At 40.1% G+C, this 21,774-nt stretch overlaps 1 protein-coding gene across 4 annotated transcripts in view; it reads left to right on the forward strand.

Annotated features, from left to right (window-relative positions):
- Positions 1–21,774, forward strand: part of kdm6ba (lysine (K)-specific demethylase 6B, a) — a 126,073-nt gene that overhangs the window by 23,627 nt on the left and 80,672 nt on the right. For 3 of the 4 annotated variants that reach the window (XM_056269633.1, XM_056269637.1, XM_056269639.1), the window contains exon 3: positions 16,623–16,725. The exons of the other annotated variant lie outside the window; for it this stretch is intronic. The gene's annotated coding sequence lies outside the window, so the exon portion shown is untranslated. The remainder of the gene's footprint in view (positions 1–16,622; positions 16,726–21,774) is intronic. 4 annotated transcript variants of the gene reach the window in all.

Genomic DNA, 21,774 nt, shown 5'->3' on the forward strand with positions numbered 1-21,774 from the left:
ATTTTAATATTTAATTAAATGTATTTAAATTGCCACTCCTACGTTCTGTAAATAAAAAGTTAGTTTTTCTTTACATCAGAAGAACCAGAAATGTATTGAGAGGTCTTCAGATATTGACTTTATCAATAGGGGAACGACGGAGCAGCCGGGACATTCTGCTAAACGTCTCTTTTGTCTCACACTAAAGACAGAAAGTCATACAAGTAGGGATGGGACGGTATGAAAATTTCATATCACGATTATAGTGACCAAAGTTATCACGATTATCAAAATTATCACGGTTTTGTTAAAATGAGATGGAAATGCTCAAAAAGAACTGATGCTCACCCTGAAAACATTTGAAAATCAACAAACAAAAAATACAATTAGCAGCTATATGCACTTTTTTAAGCATTAACATTATATTAACATTAACATGGAGCCCTGAGAGTGTTTTCCTAGTGCAGGTTTTAACGAACTCGTCATTAAACCCTATCATTAATAATGATAATAACACTTATGGATGTGTGTGACTGAATATTATTATTATTAATAAATAATAAATCACTTTCTCTCTCTCACACACACACACACGCACGCACGCACACACACTTTAAATGAACAAAATATGTTGGTTGGGTCAGGGTGACTAAACTACTGGAATAGGCTACTTATAATGACTGTTGTAAATAGCAACGCACTACACAGCGCACATCCATGTCTCGGATCACCGTGGACGCAATCTCTGGTTTCATTCAGATGTGCATGTCTTGCGTCTCAGTTTTGATTGTATTGAAAATTAAATCAGAGTACTTTAGTATTAATACTACTACAATATTGTTGTAGTGATCACATTTACTTTACGATTGATTTGGACACTGTAACTTGTATAATGGATTTATAAACCGGCAAGATTTAAAAACATTAAGTTAACCACAATTCAATATTTCATGTCCCTGAAATTATTTCTGTGTTAAAAAAAAAAAAAAAAAAAAAATTTACTATGAATGAATACAATACATTATTCCTTAAATGCCACCCTTAATAGTTTGAATATGTTCGTTCGTCTTGGCTCAAATCCACTTGCTGTAAAACTTTTCTCTTCGCGGAAGCTTTGCAATAATTACAAGTGAGATAATAAAATAATTGATCTCCAATAAATTTGTCTAATTATTTGCCCAAGTTAGTTGTGGTATTAAGGTAAAAATTAACTCAGTGGGTGGTTGTCACGTAACGTTAGATGACTTAGCAGATTTGACGTGTTTCCCCCTTTTGCAGCGACTTTCCTCTAGCAAGATTTGCAGACAGGGTGCCCATCCTCGATTAAATTGCCCTTGGGACTCTTGTAATAGCCAAAATACGACCATACCTCCGATTTTATCCTCTTTAATGGCTGAAAAATCTCCCGTGTGCTGTCACTGCCTTCCGCCATGTCTTCTCGCGCAAAAAAACAACATTGCATCTGCGCGCCTGCGTCAGACTGATTCTGGCTGGACAGGATTTACCGCGAGTTTTCAAAATCACGATAATCAAACACGGTTTTTATGATAATTAAATTTTAAACGATAATACTAACCGCCAGGACATTTGATCGTGGTTTATCGTGAAACCGGTAATCGTCCCATCCCTACATACAAGTAAACTTTCATTTTTGGCTGAACTCTTCCTTTGATAGCTTCCCCTTATCATCATGTCGGTTCCCTCTCTTCCCCATGTTCACTGAGGGAAGGTGACGGACGGGGATGTAAAAATCAAAACCTCCTCTTCGCCCTCCACCTCTTTTGAATGAAAGGAGCTAATCAAAGCCCCACACACAAACACACACACACACACACAGCCACTGCTTTCGGCTCTTTGTGCTCCAGGCCTTTGTGTTCAAGAGGCCCTGACGGGGAGAGAGACAGACTCACAGAGACAGAGAGAACACTTAGAAGACGAGTGATCACGTTAAAACACGCCACTGTAATTTACTCCGATGCTGCTGTGCACTTTATCAGGAGCGCTGCACACATACACACACACGTCCCCTGCTTAACCCCGACACAAACAGACATTACCCAGATGCTGCTGCAGCCGGAGAAATCAATCATGGCCTGTCCACTTCTCTCCCTCTTGTCTTTCTTTCCTTGTCTGTCTTTGCTTCCCCCTCTCTACTTCTTTCAGTGTGTTTTCTGGCATGACAAATAACAGCACGTTTGTATTGCCAAAGCAGCCGCCGAATAGCTGCAAACACCATATATTTACTAGATGAGTTGTGTTTAATGTACACTACCGTTCAAAAGTTTGAGGTATTTTTTTGCTCACCAAGGCAACAAAAATACAGTAAAAGTGGTATAATTGTGAGATATCATTGCACTGTTTTCTGTTTGAATAGCTTTTAAAATGTAATTTATTCCTGTGATCAAAGCTGAATTTTCTGCATCATTACTCCTGTGTTCAGTCACATGATCCTTCAGAAATCACTCTAATATGACGATTTGCAGCTCAAGAAACATTTCTGATTATTATCAAAACAGTTGAGCCGCTTAATATTTTTTCAGGATTGTTTTTTCAGGATTGTTTGATTCATAGAAAGTTGAAAAGAACAGCATTTATTTAAAATAGAAATCTTTTGTAGCATTATAAACGTCGTTCCTTTCGGGTTATGATCAATTTAATTTATCCTTGAAGTAAAAAAGTATTAATTTCTTTAAAAAAAAAGAAAAAAAAGTTGTACTGACCCCAAACCAGTAATTTTAAGTTGGCCAGTTAAAACTTGTCGAGTAATTTCTACTTAGTAGAAGTTTATTTTGCAATACTCTGTTTGAAGTGAATCTTACTCAAACAATATTTCAGTGAATTAAGTCATGCGTTTAAGGTGGATGGCTTTACTAGAACATCTAAGTAAATAAGATATTGCGTTGATAACATATCGACATAATAGAATGATAGGAAGAATGTGACATTTTGAGTAGAAATGATCTCCAGATGTCACAAAGTTACGAAAGCTAACAACAAAGGCAATGATAAAAGTGCAAACACAGCTGGAAAAAACCTTATTAATTATTCATGCCCCAGTGCATGATGGGAACACCAGTATCAGAAAGCTGAGTCGGTTTTACTTCATTTACGCTTTAATTTCTACAAGCTTAAATTGAGTACGAATATAGAATTTACTTTGTTTTTTTTATTCTTGCCTGAACTAATTTATTCAGGCAGAAACCACATAATCATTCGGAGTTCCCTGTATAATTATAATAACGGTATAATTTCCATTGTTTTCCTGATTAAGCTGATTTATACGTGTTAAAAATATGTAGTAAATATTTTAAATGATTTTAAATAAAAAACTAGAATTGTAAATATAGAATTATGCATTTAAATGAATCACATTTTTGCATATGAATGTCACATGAATATCACAGGGGCAAGTAGAAATCAAGCCCTGCTGTTATTCCCAAGAAAAGAATTTGAGTGATGAATATGTAATTATGTCAGAGAAAAAGGCACATTGTCCCTCACACAGTATCAGGCAGACATACTGTACATCTAGTACACAGCGCTACTTGTGTGCACCTAATAGCTTGGAAAGTTTTACACATAGTGCAACTCAATGACGAATCGAAGCGAATCTTTTTAATTCTTTGTGTGGGTTGTGTGAATTGTTAGCAGTCTCTCAGGAAATGCAGTTCTGAGTTTGTCTTGCTTGCACTCGAGGCACTGAACTAGTCTCAGTCTCTCTCTAAGATCTCATTAACCTCTCTTCAGACTGTGAGCTGAAGAACAGAACAGCAGGGAGCTTGTGTCAGGTCTACGTCACTGTGATAATAAGCCATCTAGTGTGTGTGTGTGTGTGTGTGTGTGTGTGGGACATATTTTCGGGTGATGGTGGGGGCCGAGACGTGAACTCAGGGCTCGTGACTTGGACTCAAGTCAGTCCCAGTTTGCAAGACCTGTGACTCAACATAGCCAATATTAGAATACTTGTGACTCGACTTTGACATTATCCTAGTTACTTGTGACTCATTCTGGACAAGTCACGCATTGATAGCGTTGAGCTTAGATTCACGCTGATGTTCAGTTCCGGATCAGCGTGTCCGTCTGTCACTCTATGATGTCCTGGAACAAAATGAGCTAGTAACAACAAAAAACAGGGAGAAAATATCACGATATAACAGCTATTTGTTGAAATCTGCAATAGGAGATTTGTTAATTCGTTCATTTCAGATTCATGTTTCCATTATAAAATCCTACACAGATTGAGTGCTTAAAGTAAAAATAGACTGGACTGGACTGTAAAAATAGTCTCTAGAATCAAGAGTGATTTTAACGTTTCCTAATTTTGTCTCCTACAATAGCTGTACATGCATCCAAGGTAAAAAAAATTATAATAATAATGTTTATAATATTAGGGCTGTAATCAACCAAAGAAAATCTTGGTCGACTGAAGTCCTGAAATTTCGTCTAGAAATCGACTAAAAATCGATGTGGGCCGAAAAAAAAACGTTAGATTAATTAGCTGCGCGGTACTTGGTAGCCTTGGCCGCCTAAATGAATTATAAATAAACATAAAAACACTGAACATATTTTTTACACTGAAATATTGCGCATCGCTTAATTTCTCCTTAAACCCCTCCTTTTCTAAAGTCTACTCTGCTCTGATTGGTCAGATGGCTCAGTCTGTTGTGATTGGTCTACTCTGCTCTGATTGGTCAGATGGCCCAGTCTGTTGGGATTGGTCTACTCTGCTCTGATTGGTCAGATGGCTCAGTCTGCTGTGATTGGTCTACTCTGCTCTGATTGGTCAGATGGCTCAGTCTGCTGTGATTGGTCTACTCTGCTCTGATTGGTCAGATGGCCCAGTCTGCTGTGATTGGTCTACTCTGCTCTGATTGGTCAGATGGCCCAGTCTGCTGTGATTGGTCTACTCTGCTCTGATTGGTCAGATGGCTCAGTCTGCTGTGATTGGTCTACTCTGCTCTGATTGGTCAGATGGCCCAGTCTGCTGTGATTGGTCTACTCTGCTCTGATTGGTCAGATGGCTCAGTCTGCTGTGATTGGTCTACTCTGCTCTGATTGGTCAGATGGCTCAGTCTGCTGTGATTGGTCTACTCTGCTCTGATTGGTCAGATGGCTCAGTCTGCTGTGATTGGTCGACCGCTTTCATTGTTGTGTCAGAAACAAAATGTTGGTCTAGATCTTCCTCTGCTCTTGATACACAGTGATACAAACAGGAACGATGACGCCGGTTTATTAATTGAACCAAACTCTTCCAGTCTCAGCTACAACTACAGTGTTTGAGGGTCAAAGTAGACGGGCAGCCAATGAACACCATAGACTGGCATTATGCAAATGAGTTACATTGTTACATAGGTTTGTAACAGAGAGAGACTGGAATGATGAGTCGTTTTAGCAGTTCAGAATCAATTCTTTCTTTTAGGAGACAATAATTTTATTTGTCGTGCACTTTGATCTTTAAAACTTTACAGATATTTTACATTCACAAACAGCGATATTACACACTTCATTAAAGGTAATGTTCAAAAAAGCATAACGGGCACTTTAAAGAGTCATAAGAGTATAATATGGAATCACAGTAACATTCATTATATCCATATACATCTGATTTAATATCTCATTGTGACAAATTTGACTAAAATGGCCAGAAAACTTGTAAGTGTGTGTGCATGATGTAACTGTAAATTGACAACGTAATTAAGGTTGGGTTTAATTAGACAGTTGTAAAGGGAGTCCAAAGCTCACAGGACAGTTATGGCATAACTTTAATTACCTGTTGTTAATTCTGAAGGCCGAAGCCCATTGAAACACAGACGCACACGCCTCTCCACATTGTGTGAACAGCGTGTTGGATGGCGACAGATGGATCACTTCAGCGAGCGTGAGCTCTCACACTGCGTCGGTCTGTGAATGCCTCTTCTACAGTAGCTTTGTTCTCACTGTAGAATACTGGAGAAATATTGAGACACACTCTTCAGGATGAGAACAAAGAGCACACACAAAATTGAACGATGTTTCTGTGTGACTGCATGCTCTTTCTCTCTGTCTGTTATTCTGTTCCTCTGCGTGTTTCTTCTGATAAGAGTCTGTAACAGGCTTATGGTCCTTAAAACCTTTTAAAAGAGATCGTCACACTGTCTTTGTTCTCCCTGCTCTGTCTTAGACATTTGATGTGTGTGTGTGTGTGTGTGTGTGTGTGTGTGTGTGTGTGTGTGTGTGTGTGTGTGTGTGTGTGTGTGTGTGTGTGTGTGTGTGTGTGTGTGTGTGTGTGTGTGTGTGTGTGTGTATTCTAGAGCGCTAATGCACACCATGATTGGATGTGATGAGATCAGCGAGCAGTCTGGATTGGTGGAGGTAGTTTTGGAGTTTGATGTTGTTGTTGTTGAGAATGGCATAATTCAACTCTTTATGATGCAACAATTCAGCATGTTGATGACATTATGAGCTGTAATGCATCCACATGTGCTTATGAGATTGAAAGATTAACATTCCACTATTATTCTGATATATTCCACTGTCCAGTATATTGAAACATTTTTTAATATTAGGTTAATTGTTGTATTTACTTCTTAGATCTTTTTTTGCTAGCTTTTATATGTATATATATTTATATATATTAGAGCCCGACCGATATGGATTTTTGGGGGGCCGATACCGATAAAAAAGAAGCCAGATACCGATATATCGGCCGATATTATTTATGTGTATATTATAATACAGTAGCAATATTATGTATGTGTATTATAGTACAGTACCAGTCAAAAGTTTGGACATACTTTCCTATTGGTGTGTACAAACTTTTGATGGGTACTGTATATAGAATACACAGTATAAACAGAATAAATATATACACGTTTTGCAATGATCACTCAAATGTGGTGATCAAACACTTGTGTGACAAAGATATGTAATGGAGACAGGGTGAATGATAGATTGAGAATGATACATTTGAGCTGTAACCAAACTAGTTTGCATTGCATGTTATATTTTATTATATTATATTATAAATACTGTTGCATAATCTTCACTAACGACTTTGTCTTTTAATTTAGTCACGTTATATAAAACATAACTTGTATCAATAAATATATCAAAAGTGTCACTGACAAAACCTTATTATCTTCTATTTTTAGTCTTAATTCCTCTAATCTCTACCAGTGGAGGAAGAACTCAGATCTTTTTACTAAAGTAAAATGAATAATATCATAATGAAAACGTTTTTAATTACATATGTACAGTACTTTATACTATTTTTAAATAAGTAGTAAGCAAAATGTAGTACTAAACGTTAGGGGTGCGCCAAAATATCGATATGGCGATATCTCACGATATTTACTCCCGCGATCGATTCTCGATGCGCTCTTGCCAAGTATCGATCTTAAAAGCCGTTATAAAACGCTCTATTCATTATCCGAGTTGACTGGATTTGACTAGCTTTCATGAGGCACACACGCAAAGTCTCTCGCTCTCTGCCGTGCTATGTATGTTATGCGCGCAGTAGGCTGTTCTGTCTCGCATGCGCGCTCTAGATTCCGGGAGATTTGAACTAATTTGCGGGCATCAGGGAGACGCTATCATTATGCGGGAGACTCCCGGAACTTCCGGGAGACTTGGGATGTCTGGCTTTGCAAAAGTCCGCAAAACGGGAAACACGACCACATGTACAGACACCTCACGCGGCATCACCCGGAGCTCTGTGAGAAAGCCGTGGTTGGTGCTGGCTCGAAGCCGACACACCCCGGCGTAAACATTTTTATTACTACTGATTGCAGCAATGTTACACTAAAATAGTGTCTGTGACTGTTTTGTTGCAACTGATAAGACACAAGTTGTTTTTGTTATTGTGTTTCATCCCAAAAAATAAATGGAGATTAATTTTCCTAATTAAAAAAAAAAAATGTATTTCTTAAAACATGATATATTGTGAGTTATTACTGATAATATGTCGATTATCGCAGTATCGCCATATCGTGATATTATCGGTATCGTGAACAATGTATCGCATATCGTATCGTATCGTGAAGTACCCAGCGATTCCCAGCCCTACTAAACGTGAAACATAGTGTTATATAATTATATAAATTATTGCTTGTGTAACGTAGCGTTAGGCAGAATGAGCTTTAACACTGTCTACACCGGACGCGGCCGTTATTGCTCGCGTCGCAACAGCTGTTTACACGAAAAAGCGCCCGTTACAAAGCAGAATGGGGCATCAGTTTACTGTCTGAGATTTGTCGCTCGCGCAACGCATTTTAATCAATGTTTCATCAACCAATTGCCTGGATTTAATAAATAAGAAGTAAATATAGCAGACAATATAATCAGGACTTCTCAGCTGCGCGCTTGCAATAGTCACAAGCTCACACAATGCGTGACAGAGGCTGGTAGCAGAGAAATCAATTCTGTGAATTACACTTCGCAAATCAAAAGTAATAGGCAACTACCCACCGGATGAAGAAGGGATGGCTCTCAACAGAACATAAAATATTCATTTTATTTTATTTTTCGTGTTCGCATTTATGAGGAAAAAACAATGTTACGGACGTGTAGGGCTGGGCGATAAAACAATAACGATAATTATCGCGATATAATTTTTCTCGATAAAACGATTTCAAGAGGTCGATAAATGTTCAAATAATGTTTATGCGCCAAAAGCGGAACGAAACTCATTTGAACCGCGCGCGCCTCACGGACTGTTTATCCGCTCGGCTCAAAGGCCAAATGGCAGCGCGAGCTCACTAGAGCAGACGCGTTTACTCTGATCGGCCTCGCTCATGAGATCGAGTGAGAAGCGCTTGAGTTCAGCGAAGAACGCAGATGAAACACCACTGAAAAACAGGAGAAACACTGCGCGCAACGATACAGTCAGAATCTGAATTGATACTGAATCCATTTAGCCTACCATGGATTTACTGTAAGGTTAGCCTAGTAATATTAACTGCACCATGAAATGTGGGATATACATATTGAATTGTATAATATTATTAATGTAGACAATGTATTAAATGACTAATGGGATATAATTACAGTGTTTAATAATGTATTTAACTGTTAGGCTACTGTTTTTCATACAAATACCATAGAAACTATAAAGTTACATTTTGCCATGATAGTGAGGTGCTATAAGTTATAGGCTATGCCTGGTTTTATCTGTGGTTATCATGATCTAAATGCATGATACTGGATGACCAATGGTTAATTTTAATAAAACTCAAACAGTCAGAATATTACATTTTACCAAATAAAAATGTGGCCGTTAAATTTTTTTTAAACAGATGTTACTGTTTTTGTTAATGAACATAAATTTAACATAGTAGTATTAGCTTGAGTTAGGATGCAGATTTACTGTCAACTCACTGTCAAATATGCATTTCGAGACAAAACATGTAATTTGAATATTGCAGCATGCACTGCAAACTGTGCTGAAGAAATATTTTTCTATTCAGATATTAATTTTGTTAAGGAAAAATGACAAATGTTTGAATGTTCTACCTCAGATTTGTGAAATGTTCACATGTTTGGCAAGTGTTTGTCATGATATGTTCTGACAATAAAGAGTAGTTTAAAACCACAATTAACGCTCTGGTTTATACAACTTTCACTTAGGAGCAAAAATCTGCCTTTATACTTGAAAGAACTAAAGATTTGACATTTATCGTGATAATTATCGATATCGACTGATATAAAAAAAAATATCGTGATAATTTTTTGGGGCCATATCGCCCAGCCCTACGGACGTGACAAGCTCTGAAAGCGGCACTAATGTGCTTTAAAACTGCAGAGACCTCGCTCAAACAGAAAGCACAAAGACTTTCATTAAAGTGAATTTCGTTTTGTATTAATTGTATCTTAATTTTAATCAATGTTTCATCAACCGATTGCCTGGATTTAATAAATAAGAAGTAAATATAGCAGACAATAGATAATCTCGACACGGAGGCGCCGGCGCGTGACCTGCAACTCGTCTCATCAATGAACCGAAACTCAGCGTATAGACCTGAGAAATATAGGCTATCTATATTGAAATGTCTACTTTTAAACAGAACAATTCAAAACGAAAGACAGACTGCTCTCTGCTGTAATCAGTATGAAATGTGCATTTCTCTCTGGCGTGTTCACTTCGATCGCGAGTCAGCGTCGTCAATTTTGCAGCGACACTGACTGAAAACACTTGTTTATTAATAAACAATTAAAACATCTCCTTGCTATATTTGATGTATTCACAATCATTACTTTTGCCAGTTCTTTGTGACAGCTTTTAGGTGCTTTATTGGCAGCGCCACCCTTACATGAATCACCGCACCAGCATTTTTCTTTTTTAAATATTCATTTATCGGCCATTATAAATGCCGATACCTATAGTTAGGAAAATGCCTAATATCAGCCGATAATATCGGTCGGGCTTTAATATATATATATATATTGTGAATTTATAAGCTTCAGTTTTTCGTAAAACAATTTTTTTAAAGTTCCTTATCCAGTAATCAAAAACAGCTGGTAAAGACATGAATGTTCAGTAGTTAACCCTGTTGAAATAATTTATCACTTTTTAAAAATATATTTTTACATTACTGTTGGGTATTTTCTCTGCAGGAATACAAAATGTCAATTTCTCCAGCCAATGCCACACTTCTCAAGTCAAACATTTCACAAAAAGACTTCGGTTTCAAATTATGAATGTGTGTGTGTGTGTGTGTGTGCGGACAAAATACAGGGCCTAAAACTGACTTTTTGCCACACCTGCCATTGGCCGGTGACTTAAGTAAATTTACCGGCCATAAATATTTTTTACCAGCCATGAAACATCTAGATTAATCCTTATTAAAGTTACAAAAGATATTAAGTCAAGCACAGTGAGTGATTTTTCTTTGTCTTTTGTTTGATTAAAATAAAAATGTAATAAGCTGCTGTCACTTTAAGAGCTAATGCACGGATCCAATATACTGATACACATGGGTTTTATTTCTCAACTGTTTACGTTCACTTAAAGATGCTCTAAGCAATGTCGCGCGTTTTTTAGGCCAAAACTTTTTTTGTCACATACAGCAAACATCTCCTCATTATCCGCTAGCGGCCTGTCCCCCGAACATACTGTAAAAAAAACACGGTTTCTGTAGACACCCCAGGTTTCACAAACGGCAACCAAAACAAACTGGGCCAACCCGCACCACGAAACATAACAAACAGTTCCAGCCAATAACCGACAAGAAGGGTTTGGGGGGTTAGTGCGCGGATGAGGAGGAGGGAGGGTCAAACTAGCCTCCGTTTTGTTTGACAATACTTCGAACGTCAACAAGAAGTGACGTCACCCAACATCGCTTAGAGCAGGGGTTTTCGAACTTTTTGTGTGTGTGGACCACTATTTGTAATCAAGAGTTTTCGCGGACCACCTCATAATACACATAATAAAATATGTCCACACACAGTCCTACCTGAATTAATCCGCACCTCTAAATAGGCTTACTAGCTCTAAAACTATAACTCGTCCTCACATCAGTACAACGGGCTTGTTAAACGAAAGTTTACTGCACACAACGGCTGCCACATATTTCATTTATTTATTTACTCAAGCGCCCGAGGGCATAATCAGGTTCATTTAAACAAAAGGCTTATTTCCATAGCAATGGAGTATGAAATCTATACAGTAATAAGAACACTTGGACATAGTCAACATTTCAAAACCTTTTAGGGGATTATTACAAGTCCTCAAAAAGTAGGCTTGAGTTTGTCCACTTTACAGCACATCCGCAAAACATTACAGAAACGCGAGACTAACTGGGAATTAATATAATAACAGGCCTTATTCATTCCATTTATAAACCTTTCCTTTCATATAAACTGCCTATAAAGGCTATGCGTGTGATGTGATAATGAGAACGCCTCTGCCCTTTACACATTTAATTTACAATTGACAATTTAATTAAAATTTTATATCAATATAGGCCTACATATTCTTTTTACTTTTTTTTTTTTAATGGAAATTTCCTGGTAAAATGAACGTAAAAAAATATTATTTTATATTTTATTTTGCCTTTCCACAGACCACCTGCAGTACCCTCACGGACCACACCTTTAAGACATAACTGACTGTGTTCACGAAGATACATGTCAAGACAGGCATTTTGATATAATTTTCTTTTGAATATGTCTGTTCAAACGCAAGAAGACGAAAGTAAAAGAGAAATCAATTCGTGAAAATGTTACCGGCCAACTGGCGATTGACACGTTTCATATCAACACTGATTTTTGGCACTTGGCGAGTGTTAATATTTTAGGCTGTGTGTGTGTGTGTGCACGCATGATTAATCGATTTGAAAACACTATATGTATTGTTCATAATTAATACAAAAAATATTGTTGCACTTTTTTGGATCATGGTCATAGTGAGTGCACTACACCTGTGGTTACTCCGCTAGGATACCTGTAAACTTGAGGAGAACTGACTATAGAAATCATGTTGGGACCAGTTAGTTAGAAGTCATCTGAAAAGGTTCACCTCAGAAAAGTGAAGTTAAATCGGAGAAAAGCTCTAGTATCATTTGTGCAAATACCACTGAGTTTGATATTGTGTATCGAAATACTTTTTAGGGCTTTGACAGTATCTGTTTGTGTTTTCTGTGATTTGTGTGTCGGTCTGCTGTAGATCAGGCAGCCTTAAAGGAGCATCAGTCCCTGTGTCCACGAGTAGCCGTATGTTCTGGTTTGTGTGTGTGTTTTTGCAGGGTACCTTTAAGTCAGGGCCAGGTTTCTGTTGCCATGGTGAACATGGAATCCAAAAAGCTTAGCTCTCCCTGCAGCTCAGGCCCATTACGACATCTCATTGGCTGATTGTCCTACATGGGATTGTGATGCGGGCTGTCAGCTGGCCAATAGGGCACAGGCTGAGCGAGGGCTGTTGCTAGGGGGAGTTGCTTGGAAAAGAGTCAGCTGGGTGTTTCTCTCTCTCGCTCTTGCTCTCCCCTTGCACTCATTGACTCCATCTCCCCCTCCCATTTCCTCCTTCCTGTCTCTCTCTCTCTTTTTTTGCACTTCTACACGTGCTAGGGGAGCACATGTTAAAAAATTCACTAAATATTTCATGTTGCTCTTTGGTGTGTGGAGCTCTGATGCTGCGTATAAGTGTGTGTGATGTGCAGAATTGTTTTGGCATGGTATTTGTGTGTGTGTCTCTGTAAACGTGCATGCTTTTGTTTTGGTTTTCGTGGGAATATATAATGGTATAGCCATACTCTGTGTGTGTGTGTGTGTGTGTGTGTGTGTGTGCACATAGAGCAATGCACAGAGTATCACTTAGACAAAGTTCCCCTCAGTCACCCCCCCCCCCCCCCCCCCCACACACACACACACATATATGTACTTAGCTATCCAAAAGGGGACTTCCTTTTGACCTATATTGTTCTTAAATTAAACAAATACTCTTAACCCCAATGATTGACCTGATTTTAAGGTCAATACCAACATAATTAGTCTCTTTACTTACCATTTTTTTTCTCCAGATCTGAACTTTTGATTGCGTCCAATATCCTGTAGGTGTTTAGTGCAGTGAGTCCCTAACCCAATGGCATCAGGACTGAGCAGGCCAGGCAGGGCACGGCGTAGCAGGGCTAGACACACAGGTAACAGGGCAGGACAGGTGGGGCAAATAAACCAATAATCTGAAAACAAGAAGGGTGGGGTTAAGATAATAGACAGAGAGAGGGCATGGTTCAGACTGTCAGGCCCCATCCACACTACTGCGGTTTAGTTTAGAAACGGATAATTAAAAGGAATACGATCTCCGTCCACACCAGCGTTTTAGCTGCGTATTAGAATTGATCTCCGTCCACATTAAAACGACTGAAAACGCGGATCACGTGACCATTCACCAACACTGGGCATGCGCGTGCCGGTGTAAACACAACTTCGTTGATAAAATTATCCCACCATGCTCCGGGTTAACCCCAAACCGACGCTCCATGTCCGGTCAACGCCGCCGCTGCACACGGGAATTGTCACAGATCGCTCGAATAATAGCTTGACTCCGGCGCATGTCGGCAGTTATAGCGTTGTAAAATGCAGAATTGACTTGTACAACAGCTGCTAGCAAAGATATACGCCATGACTGATGACACCCAATCATAGAGCCGAGCGGGAGCCTCTACTACGTCATCGTTTCTAAAGACCTCCGTTTTGACCCGTCTACACTAAAACGCCCTCCAGAGATTCAAAACGAAAAACGGATCGGCAGCGTTTCTAAACTTCTCCGTTTTGGGTCTCCGTTTTTGCCGTTTTAGTGTGGACGGGAGGTGCAAACGTAGCAAAAGGTCTCCGTTTTTAAACGAAGACGCAGTAGTGTGGACGGGGCCTCAGTCCAAATCCGATTTTTGTGCATATCCGATTGAAATCCGATCAGATTTAGCTAGTGTGAACGGCCAGAAATCACATGTAATGCAATTTTTTAAAATTCAAATCGCATTTCTGGAAATCTGTTTCAGTCTGACCGCTCTGATCGGATTTCACGTCACGTGGTTTATGTGACTTTCTCACGCCACGTAAAACGTAGAACGTCAGACGTTGTTTTAGGAAACATGCTAAAAGTCGTTCCAGAATCTGTGTTGTTGCAAAGTGCCGGACGAGCAGGAAATGACAATATAGAACGGAGACATGTTGTGAATGCTATGGTGATACTCATTGTCTATGTTTAATTGTTTTCATTTTCATTTAAAGATGAATTTCTGCACCTCTAGTGTCACCAAACAGAATTGCAATATTAATGACTGGTTTCCCGAACACTCCTGTGAAGAAAATTGGTTAGGACGGTGTTGCTGTGCTGGGCTGGTCACGATGCTCAAAGTGAGATTGTTTTTTGGTCTTTTTGCCTTTATTGGACAGAAAGCAATGGGAGAGAAGAAAGGAGGAACATCAGGAAAGCTGGAATTTAAGATGAAACTTGGGTTTCCCAATGCAATTTTGGACCGCTGTCCAGAAGGCTATGTCTCTGACAGGATAAAGTATTCTAACACTCTTCAGCTTAACTACAACTATATTAGATAGATCAGACCACAGCAACTGGAAAACTGTGCCATCATAGTGTTTCTAATTGCTCACATTTTCCCAAGAAGCCTTTGCTAATAGTTCTTCAGCTATGTTAGCCGCTCTCTCTAATGGGAGCTTCATCGTTGGAATCAATTTCTGCTAATGTGAGATTCCAGTTTCTCCATTGCACTACATAAATACACACACTTCACCATAGTCTTCTGATCCATCTGAAAACAATGACACTAGGAGGAGTGTTAAAGCTAGTGTGTTGATGAGATACCGTAGATTAGATCAAAGCACTCAACTCCACCCAACACCACATCCCTCCCTCCATCTCCCTCCATCTCTCTCTCCATCTCCCTCCATCTCTCGCTCAATCTCTCTCTCTCCATCTCCCCCATCTCTCTCTCTCCCTCCATCTCTCTCTCAATCTCTCTCTCTCCCTCCATCTCCCTCCATCTCTCTCTCCATCTCCCTCCATCTCTCGCTCAATCTCTCTCTCAATCTCTCTCTCTCCCTCCATCTCCCTCCATCTCTCTCTCCATCTCCCTCCATCTCTCGCTCAATCTCTCTCTCTCCATCTCCCCCATCTCTCTCTCTCCCTCCATCTCTCTCTCAATCTCTCTCTCTCCATCTCCCCCATCTCTCTCTCTCTCCCTCCATCTCTCTCTCAATCTCTCTCTCTCCATCTCCCTCCATCTCTCTCTCTCCCTCCATATCTCTCTCAATCTCTCTCTCTCCATCTCCCCCATCTCTCTCTTTCTCCCTCCATCTCTCTTTCTCAATCTCCCTCCATCTCTCTCTCTCTATCTCCCTCCATCTCTCTCTCTCTCTCTCTCTCTCTCTCTCTCTCTCTCTCTCTCTCTCTCTCTCTCTCTCTCTCTCTCTCTCTCTCTCTCTCTCTCTCTCTCTCTCTGGCACAAGCCCAGCTCTAATACATGTATCTTAATACTGAGTGTGCCCTCCTCTTTTTCTTGTTCTCTAGTTATAATCAGCAGAGTGAACACCTACTGTTAGAGCAAGATCGAACATTATTCTGGTTCCTATGGTTAGTTGCGTGAAGTGCTGCAGGCAGATTGTGGAAGTTATGGACTGAATGTATGCATTACTGTACTGTGGGTCAGTGAGTTCTTCTGTAACACTGATGCAGATCAGGTTACAACACAGCTCAGCACTTTCCTCAAAACACACACACACACACAGAGAGCTCCTGGACTTTTGCAGAGGATACATCTTAATGAAGTCGGATACATCTTTAAAAAATATGGCACAAATTGTAACACTCAATACAGCAGCTTTAGAGATAGAAATCCCACCTTTTGCCTAATAGAACCAAACACTTTTTTATAGAGAATTTGCATGCACATTTAACTGAAAAATACAGCAACATTTATGAGACCATTGTTGTCAGGGGTTGAATTGAATACAGTCTTGAGATTTGTCTTCATTGAGGTAAATAGGAGCAGTACACACATATGCCTGTAAACAGCTTGTTACTCAGATGACTGACAAGTGGACTTGACTTAAAGCAACTGTGTGGTTGGGATCTCTTATTGCTTGACATTTATTCGTAAAAACATTTAATTTCTTTCATAAAACCCCTCTCTCTCGCTCTCTGTTCCTCCCAGACTCACTCTCTGCACTGGAAAGAAAAATGAGATGGCAGGAGAGAGACGGAGAGAATGCGACAGGAAGAGGAAGAGGAAGAGTAGAGAGAGACGAGGTCCACAGGTGAGACAGGATGGCAATTATCAATTGTGCAAGTGAAGGATGTGCAGGTGTGTGTGTGTGTGTGTGTGTGTGTGTATGGATGAAGTGACAGTTTAAGAGAATAAATACTTTCACTTTAGTTGTCCTGTTGTCCTTCATTGACAGCACTCACTCTGCCATACAGACTAGATAGATAGACGGGTGGATAAATAGATGGATAGATAGATAGATAGATAGATAGATAGATAGATAGATAGATAGATAGATAGATAGATAGATAGATAGATAGATAGATAAATGGACAGATGGATAGATAGACAGACAGATAGATGATAAACAGACAGACGGATGGATGGATGGATGGATAGGACAAAAACACTGGGTTGTTTTTCTGGAGCTCATGCTGGACTTTATTTAATTCAATGTGTCATTGTTACAAACTCCAGCAAAGTCCCCGAGTCACATGTGATCTCGCTTTGTGTGTGTGTGTGTGTGTGTGTGTGTGTGTGTGTGTGTGTGTGTGTGTGTGTGTGTGTGTGTGTGTGTGTGTGTGTGTGTGTGTGTGTGTGTGTGTGTGTGTGTTTCTCTGTGAGCGCTGGTGCACTGACTGCTGTGGCAGGACATTATTTGACTTCTTTGCTCACCTTATTGCGTCTCACCGAGCGAGAGAGAGATGAAAGGAGTGAAAATGAGTGTCTAAAGCCGGAAAGGGGAAAAGATGGAATGGAGAAGTGTGTGTGTGTGTGTGTGTGTGTGTGTGTAATAATGGACTGTGAAGGACAGGGTCCCTGCAGACGACGGCAGATTGACTGGAGGCTTGTGAATTACAGAAGACAGGCTACGTGTGTAACGTTTCTTTCATCTGTCTGCTCTCACATTCCCTCCTTTTCTCAGGTGACTGATCCCAATTCCCCCCCCCCCCCCCCCCACTCATTTTTTCCCCCATAAAACTGTCTGAGAGTCATTCTGCCTCTCTTTGTCTGTCTCTTTGTTCAACAGTAGCTGAAGTATAGGATTGTGGAGAGAATGTTCTGTCTCCATCTTTCCCGTTTGTTTGACACATTCTGCATAAGTGTGTGTGAAAGGCAGAAATTCTTCCAGGTTAGTTGTGGAGGACTCTCTCTCTCTCTCTCTCTCTCTCTCTCTCTCTCTCTCTCTCTCTCTCTCTCTCTCTCTCTCTCTTCTCTCTGCATCCGAGTCCTTGAGTTGAGAATAGTTGTATTTCTCTCTCTGCTGCTGTTCCATCAGGAATATGTGACACAGAGACTGCCGCTATATAACAGCCACAAAGAGTGAGAAGCCAGAGAAGCCTATGCTTTTAGTTGTGGGGTGTGATCCCAGTGGAAAACGTTATTTCTCAGATGTTGCTCTTTCATTGCTCAGCAGATTTAGTTATTCGCTGTGTTTTCATCGGGTGATGTTAGTTCACTCATTCTGCCTTCATTCACTCGCCCTCATGTCATGCGATTCGTAAATGATCATCGATATGGCAAATTTGAATGTACAGATTGAATCTGCAGATCAAAGGTTGTCAACTTTCTTTGAAGTTTTTCCTAAAGTTCTATTGGACTAAAAAAAATATGGATACACCAAGATTAAAATTGTTTAGATTGAAGATTGCATACTTGGGAACAGTTTGTAACGTTGTTTAGACCTCTTCTGAAAATTTGGAGATGTGACAATCCTGGGGTGTCTCAATCCACTTATCTCACTCAACATCTCATTGCTTCTAGGAGAAACTTTTGAGATTTCCTCCCAAATGGGATGGATTACGGATTTTAAAAAGATGTTTTGGTTCCTTCACCCCTCTGTTAGACATGCAAGAGTTTTAAATTAGCTGTGTGTGTGTGTGTGTGTGTGTGTGTGTGTGTGTGTGTGTGTGTGTGTGTGTGTGTGTGTGTGTGTGTGTGTGTGTGTGTGTGTGTGTGTGTGTGTGTGACTGTGCGTGTGTGTTGGAACACCAGCCAGCTGTTTCCAGGTGAGTGAATGGAGTATATTTATACGTGTGTGTGTGTGTGTGTGGTTTAGTGTCAGCGTACTGCATCTGTCTGCTAGTCCCAGCGGAGGAAGAGAGTATTGTGTGTGTGGTTTAAAGAGCGAGAGACACTCAGTGAGTAAAATATACAATGTGCACCATGAAAGCACTTTCTTTTCCTTCCTTTCAAACTGTCACCAGATTATTTCACTCTCACATTGTAAACACAGAAGTATCTCTCTCTGTGTGTGTCTGTTTCGTTTGTGATATTATTATGCTGTAGCTGCTGACCCCTATAGAGGTCTCATACACTCCCACACACTTACCTGGGATACTGTAACCATTAATCTCACACACACAGACTCTGCCTGGAACCTGTTCGAGTCTTTTGTAACTGTTTTATCTAGGAATGTGTTAACCTACCCACCCTCTCATGTGGAGCCCCTTCTCTCTGCATTTCGTCTGTGTGTGTGTGTGGGTGTTTCGCCTGTGTGTGTTTGTGCACTGTCTGTTTGGCCAGCAGATATAGAGACGCATATAGAAGTATAAACCCTGGAATTATACAATCAGACACTTCTCTTTCTACCATTTGCTGTGTGTGTGTGTTTAGATGGTTCTAGCTGGGTTCATTTATATTGGTAATTTCTTAGGGCATTTTTACTCGTCAGAAAGCTATCCAATCATGAAAATACTAGTGTAAATGCTATCCAACAAAAATCTTACACTGCTCCGTTATAATTAATGAAGCTGACTGCACAACGAATCTCTTATTTACATAATTATTTGTTATAATGAGAGTATGCATTTGTGAGCGTGCAGAATCCACTCAGTTTTTCTTCAGTGCTAACTTATCTGTTGATTTTCCAATCTGAGGTTATGTTTGTGATTGGCTCAATGCTGCAAAACTATGCAGAGCTTTCATTTGAAATGATCTATATTCAGAGCTGATTAATTTTATGCTTCTGCCATTTGTCCTTGCATATTTATGTCATGTTCATAAACTGAGGAAACAAAAGTTTGGCGACTATAGCGGATCACAGATGTGTGATTTACTTCAGTGCCAGAGCATGGTCACAATTTTATGTTTCAACCACAGATGTCGATAGAGAGCCTTAATTTGTTGTATAGTTATTACTGCATTTGACTTACTACGCATTATGTTCGCTGCGTCCGAAATCGCGTACCGTCTGAGTAGGTACTACATTTGAATTTGAACTTCGCAACCGTTAAAAAAGTATGTTCTATATATAGTATGAATGTGGATAGTGTGAGTGAAATTCGGACGTACTACATCCGCCATGTTGTTACTGTCACGTGACCTACCAGCGTTAGTTGCGTTGCTTCACTGCCATTTATAAATCCTCTCCCATGGCCTCATGGGATAGTAAAGTGTCAGTGAATGCCCACTTCAGAATCTCGCCAGAAGTAGTAGGTCATACGGGTGCTTTTCGCCTACTGTTTTTCGAATACTATGAATTCAGACATACTACTCTGTTAGCGTACTGTTTTTCGCATACTATATAGTAGGCAAGTATGCAATTTCAGAAGCAGCTCTATTGTCATTTGAGTTGTTAGTTTAGTTTCTTACCACCGTGATGTCATTAATAATAACGTCATTAACTGCACACAGGCCTACAGGGGTCACATGGGAGGAGTTTGCTTTGTCAGAGACTCTTAAGGGGTCATGAGGGATTTGGGGGTATGGATGAGGGGACGCCCCATGAGGTATAGAACAGCTTGAAAAGGCAGTTGTAGGAGAGAGAGTGAAATGTTTGTCAGGAAGTGGAATCATTGTTAGTTGGTTTCTGCAGTAGCAAACTTATTCTTGTAGGTTGTAGGGAACATGATAAAAAGCATGCTGCCCATGCAACTGCACATTTCACGTGCACTTTTGAGTTCAAATAGCTGAATACACTGCACACACACACACACACACACACGTCTCCATCTCTGGTTTCCCTTCTTTTAACACGCACTCATGGCTCTCATTTTTACTGATAGCATGCAGGTGTGCCATCAATTACACACTTTCCTTCCATCTCACGCACACGCCCCACCGTCTCTCTCTCTCTCTCTCGCTCTCTCTCTCTCTGTCCCCTGTGTTGTTGGTGTCTGGGGGTAAAGGCCCTATTAGTGCCTCTGTCTGGAGCAGGGGCGTAGCCAGTATTGGGCCAGGGCGGCACTGGCCCGCCCACATTACTCACTGGCCCGCCCAGGCAAGTTTGATAAAAATAAATTTTTAGTTTATTTTTATTCAAATGTATTTAAGAAAATATATTAATATATACCGGATTTATTGTTGACTGCTGTGTGTGTTTAATTCGTTTTCCGAATAAAATGGAACTGTCAAAGCAAGTTATAGAAAGCCTCTCTCCGGAACGTTATTGGTTGCTATGGTTGCTGGGGGTTCCGACAGGAAAACTCACAGCGGCGTCGGCGCCACAATAATGGCTAAACAACTTTCTTTAATGTGCTATTTGAAAAAAGCAAGAGTTGAGGAAGAAGACACGCCACTGCCTTCATCTTCCGAGTCCACACAGCCCAGTTATTCAGACTCATTACCCCAGGAGAAGGCTAGTCAGGTGCTGGTGGCGGCTGCTTCTTGCTCCCTCTCTCCCGGTCAGCCTGACGCGGGTTTACCCGCCCATCTAACTGCGATATTATTATTTTAGCTTACTTTATTTTCGGGTGAACTGTCTTTGCACTGCTGACTAGCCTGAATAAAATAGACAGGTTATTGTCTACACTGGTTTGTCCAGCCTTTATTAAGCTCTGTTGGTTGAACATGATGATTTGCCGAATATAAAGGTGTAACTGTTTTTGCAGTTTGTCTATTAATTGTTCTACTCTCTAAGGTTAATTATTACTGAAGTCATTTTTTTCTATGAAAAACTATAGGCCCACTCACATTTTCACTGGCCCACCCAAAATACAATTTCTGCCTACGCCACTGGTCTGGAGCCTGGAGAAACTCTACACCCGACAGAGACGGAGAGACAGAGCAGGAGAAAAGGGGGGAAATGGGGTAACTTGATCTCTTCGGTTTGTCTATTCAATACAGAGGTCACTTGCCCAGGCACAAAGCATCAATCCTT

The sequence above is a fragment of the Rhinichthys klamathensis genome, unplaced genomic scaffold, assembly GCF_029890125.1.
Source record: "Rhinichthys klamathensis goyatoka isolate OS25496 unplaced genomic scaffold, OSU_Roscu_1.1 h1tg000286l_1, whole genome shotgun sequence".
NCBI classification, from domain to species: domain Eukaryota; kingdom Metazoa; phylum Chordata; class Actinopteri; order Cypriniformes; family Leuciscidae; genus Rhinichthys; species Rhinichthys klamathensis.